The sequence below is a fragment of the Gavialis gangeticus genome, unplaced genomic scaffold, assembly GCF_001723915.1.
Source record: "Gavialis gangeticus isolate Ggan-Ray unplaced genomic scaffold, GavGan_comp1, whole genome shotgun sequence".
In the NCBI taxonomy this organism is placed as follows: domain Eukaryota; kingdom Metazoa; phylum Chordata; order Crocodylia; family Gavialidae; genus Gavialis; species Gavialis gangeticus.
Window position 1 is genome coordinate 82914226 of NW_017729031.1, and position 5152 is coordinate 82919377.

Sequence of the window (5152 nt, forward strand, 5' to 3'; positions counted from 1 at the left end):
TCTCTTCAGCCTTTGCAAGAGAAGGCTGAGAGGTGATCTTGTGGCTGTCTATAAATTCATCAGGGGAGGGCAACAGGGAATAGGAGATGCTCTATTTACTAGGGCACCCCCTGGAGTAACTAGGTACAATGGCCATAAATTGATAGAGAGCAGATTTAGGCTGGACATTAGAAAGAACTGCTTCACAGTAAGGGTTGCCAGAATCTGGAATGGGCTTCCAAAGGAGGTGATGCTCTTCCCTACCTTGAGGGTCTTCAAGAGGAGACCGAACAAGCACCTAACTGGGGTCATCTGACCCCGGAGCTTTTTCTTGCCCAGAGCAGAGGGTCAGACTCAATGACATACTGAGGTTCCTTTTGATCCTAGCACCTATGAATCTACGGAAACAATCACCAGATTGGGACTCGGGAGTGAATTCTCCCCATCTTGGTCACACTAGTCAGGATCTCAAAGGCTTTGGGGTCTTTTCCTATGGCATGTGGAGCATTCACTGGCAGGGATCACCTGGCCATATTTCAATTTGCTGTCCATGTCTAGCATTTGTGGTGCCTCAGTTGCTCTCCTTTTTCACTGCTCGTAACAGCTAGCTTAATCTAACTGAAGTCTTGTGACTAGACACAGGACCAGCCATGTCAGACTCAGTGGTTAATGTCATACAGTAGGGCAATCTAAATGATCTAATAGTTCCTGGTGGCCTTTTACTCTACAAAGCCTTCAACAAATTATAAACCACATGTGACAAAGCCCCCATTTACAAGACAAGGCCAAACAAATAATGAAAATTAAAAGCAAAAACAGGAAACCTGAGATGGCTTGGAAGCACAAGTTTAATTGGATGCCTATCTTGCGGGGATCATTTGACCTCAACTGACCTCCTACCCATTGTTCAGGGGGCTGAACCCAATGATCTTGTGAGGTCCCTTCCAGCCCTAATGTCTACAAAATCTATGACATTGCTAAGGATATTAAACCTGCTTTTGTTTTGTCCAGTATGATGCTTAACCCAGTTGTGTAAGTAGTAAATACAAAATTATGAATCTCTTGGAACAACTATAAGGTGCTAGTCCTCTTGTTGTTCCAAGAGGACTAGCAGTCTGAGCAACTATAAGGTGGGCTTATTGATGGGATCACAAGACTTCCCTAACTGCCTAATAGCTGTATCTAATTCTCTGATGTGATAATGAAAGTGCAAGCATCTTTCTTCATTACTGTTTGTGTTGAATGAGGCTGCCTCTTTCTCCGTCTAGATGCAGACAGAAATACATTTATTGTATAATCAGCCCCTTGAAAGTGCTCTACAGTAGGGCTGTGCAAAGCTTCAGTCCCTGATTTAATTCAGCGAAGATTCAGCCCAATTCAATGGCCAAATCTCCAAATCCGAGTCGAATCAGAGGACCCTTTAATCTCTCCAAATCGACTCGGAGAGATTTGGACAGATTCAGTGATTTGGATGTAGATACAGCTTTAGATGTTTTTTCTACATACCTCTAGGTAGCAGGGGCTCTGAACACTGTGGTGCTGGGCAGATGCAGCATCCCATAGAAGCGAGGGGGCTCCCCAGAGCAGCAGACCTAGAAGTGGACCAGAAGCACTTCCGGGTCCACCGGGGAGTGTGCTGGGGGGGGCCTCCTGCAACCCCCTGGCTCAGCGACTGGTGCCTCATGGGTCTGGGGGGGCACCTGGGGTCCCCCTGCAGCTGATTGCTGGGCCTGGGGGAGGCGGGGGGTGGGGAGGGGGCACAGCGTGCTCCCTGGCAGACCTGAAAGTGGACCAGAAGTACATTTTTGGGTTTGCTGCCAAGCATGCTGGAGAGTCCCCCCACACTGCTGTGGGATGCTCCATCCACCCTCGCATCACAGCCATCATGAGCTGTGCTGCTACCTCAAGGTATGTAGAAAAATTTTTAAAGCTGTGCCTATGTCTGAATCACCAGTTCACTGAATCACCATCAAATCATCAGATCTGGATTTGGCTGAATTCAATCAGGGACAGTGATCAGTATCAATGGATCAAATCGCTGTCCCTGATTTGGGCTGAATCTGAATCCAAATTGAATAGGGTCCATTTTGTACACCCCTACTCTACAGCCATTCCCTAACACAAGTACACAGCTGCAGAGCACTCTGATCATGTAACAAATTAACCCTTATTTTATGAGGGTTCAAATGAAGGCTCTCCAAAGCAGAGCACCTTCATTAACTTGTGTCTGCTCCAGCGGCTGGGCTGTTGCAGCCTAGCCCCGCCTCTGGTACTGTCTCAGGACAGGAGGTGGGGAGAAAGGTGGGGAGGGAGCCCAGACTGGTGTTTTCCCAGTGTGCATTGGAGTGGGGGTAGGTGGATTGGAGCTTCCTTTCTCCCCCGAGGTGGGGGGCTCCAATCCACCTGCCCCCATTCCAGCGCAGACTGGGCAAACACCAGTCTGAGCTCCTTTCCCCCACTTCCATCCTGAGACAGCATCGGGGAGGGGGGGGGAGCTAAAGGAAGAGGCTGCCAACACACAGCCTCTCTTGCTGGATCAGCTACAAATTGGAGCTTGATCCCCCACCCTCCTGTCGCAACAGCTAACGTCTGTTGGGTTGAGAGAATCAGTCTAATGCATGGTGCTTTTGGGTTGGGAGGATCAGTCTAGCTCATGGCATTTTCTGTGAAGCATCATGATCTAGACCAGGGAGTTGCACTTCTGCTTGTGCCTTCTTTCTGTTAAATAAGGCTATCTCCTTTTCTTCCCCCAGAGGCTCTGAAGAAGGTCTTTACATCCCTGCAGTTTAAGATAATAGAGCACTCAAACCTAGAAGCAAAGCAAATGCTGGAGATAATGCAAATGTACAGCAAAAAAGACCATAGGAGTATGGACTGCTTCATTTGCTGCCTGCTCTCACATGGTGATAAAGGCCAACTAAAAGGGACTGACTGAAAATCTGTACCTATTAAAGGGCCGGTCTCCTGCTTCACTGGATCTAACTGCAAATCGCTTGCTGGTAAACTCAAGCTCTTCTTTATTCAGGCCTGCCAAGGCACACACAAACAGCAAAGTATCTCTGTGGAAGAAGATGGTTGTCAAAAACTTGAGACAGATGCTTGTCCTTTGCCTTCAGTTCCTGACTGGGCTGATATCCTAATTGGCATGGCTACCGTGGAAAACTATCAGTGCTATAGGTACACAGACAGAGGCAGTGTGTACATTCAGTGCCTTCGCAAGGAAATGGAATCTCTTTGTCCACAGTAAGTACTATTCCTACTCCCCATTTTAATGAGACTTTAAGGATGGATGAGTAACTGGAGTGCATTTGTCCTGGAAATACTTCAATTTGCTATATTTTCAATAACATTTTGTACAATACTGTATATTGTACTTTTTCTCTGTAAGACCCAACATGGTTCTTTAATTTCCCCAACAGTCTTTTCATTAAGTGAGGCAGAATTTGTGACTTGTCTAAGGTTATGTGAGTCTGTGGCAGTCCCCAGCTCAAACCAGCCTCCTAGTTCCCAATCCCTAGCTGAAACTTTTAAGTCCCCATCTTCAGTCCCCCTCCTCCAAATTGCCAATATTCTGGTTTTAAAATGAAGATAAATGATGTCTGGAGACAAACCATGTGGAGAGGGGTATTGGACAATGTATTTATTTAGATAACATGGAGAAATATATGTTTTCTCCTGACCATATCCAAGGGGCACCCCACCATTTGTTACCAGTCTTACATTGAGAACATTTGCTAAACTTCTTTCAGCCTCAGTTATGTTGAATTTAAGAGTTACAGAGTGGATCGTACAAACTTAAGTGACCAGCCCCATAAGGTGGCAGGAAATACCAGCTTTGCCCAAAGGATCATGATATCAGAGAAAATGAGTATAAGTCTGTGTCTTTGCAGGCCTAGTTTGTAAACCTGTATGTTTGTGCAATGTTTTTTATTTTACTCCTTTTCCAGCCATGTGGATCTGGTGACCATCCTGACAAATGTGAACAAAGATGTGGGAGATAAAGTGTTTCAAGGAAGTAAACAAATGCCAGAAATAATATCAACCCTGCGGAGACAACTCAACTTCTAGACCCCAACAACACTACCAGACAACCAGAGACAGGAAGTCCATGATGTGTGACATTAGGAGTCACTGCTGGGAAGGGTTGAATTTGCACTTCAGCAGGATAACTGAATTGGATCTGTTCAGTTAGGTCTTGATCCTGCCATGGTATTTGAGGTCCTCAGCTTGGATTTCCACAGCTGTACTTCCCCAGTCTCCTGACAGCATATGCAAATAAAAGGGACTAGTAATAGACCCCCATCTCTCTACTTCAAGAAGACAGGAAGGTTCTCAGAACCTTGTCAAGATTGGGCCTTTGGTCCTAATTTCACGTGAAATAACTCCCCCATGGACCATGATTTGGAAGCACTGCTGGATTTATACAATCTGTGTCAGAGCAACTAGTACAATCATGAAAAAAGATCCGTAAATTTGGGATGCAAACTGAGGGTGCCATCCCAGGAAAACTCCACATGGTTCTAGCACCACTTTCTTTGCCAGTATGGATTTCTTCTGGGGTTAAGTCATGGTTCTCAGGAAAAAAAACCCACATCCTTTCCCAGAATGGCTAGGGAATAGGATGCGGACATAACATTACACTTGACCAACTCCTTTGGGAGGATGTATTTTACAAGCATTAATAATTTCACAAGAATCTCTATTTACTTTACAGGCATTACTTAATTCACTTTAACAGCACAATAGCTTTCAGGATTTACAATAAAATGTAAAAGGAGGGGCTCCCCCACTTTTCCCTGGATTGTCTCCAGTTCCTTTGTAGTGAATAGCCATTTGCCTACCAGAGAAGTCAGGAGGTAGGTCTCTTTTAGAGGCAGATGACTTTGTTACTTTCACATGTGCTTCTTCCTGGCTCCATGAGTGTTGATGGTTGGCTCTGGGCAGTAGGGAACCCTTTCCTTATGCTAGATGCCAATAAAGAAGTTGTGGTTTGTACCTAACCTTGTGCCTTGTGCCTCTTTTTCCCTGTCTAACAGATAAGACGTCCTGGGGTGGGGGCAGCACTACAGGCACCTGGATAATGAACATAGGGTTGTCCTTTCCAGTGTGTGATTCTTCAGCTCCTGAACACAGTGGTGAGGGCATGGTGCTCTCTCTCTCTCTCTCTCTCTCT

General features: G+C 45.8%; 1 pseudogene; it reads left to right on the plus strand.

Annotated features, from left to right (window-relative positions):
• Nucleotides 1–4979, plus strand: part of LOC109301902 — a 22113-nt pseudogene extending 17134 nt beyond the window's left edge.
• The last annotated feature ends 173 nt before the right edge of the window (nucleotides 4980–5152 follow it).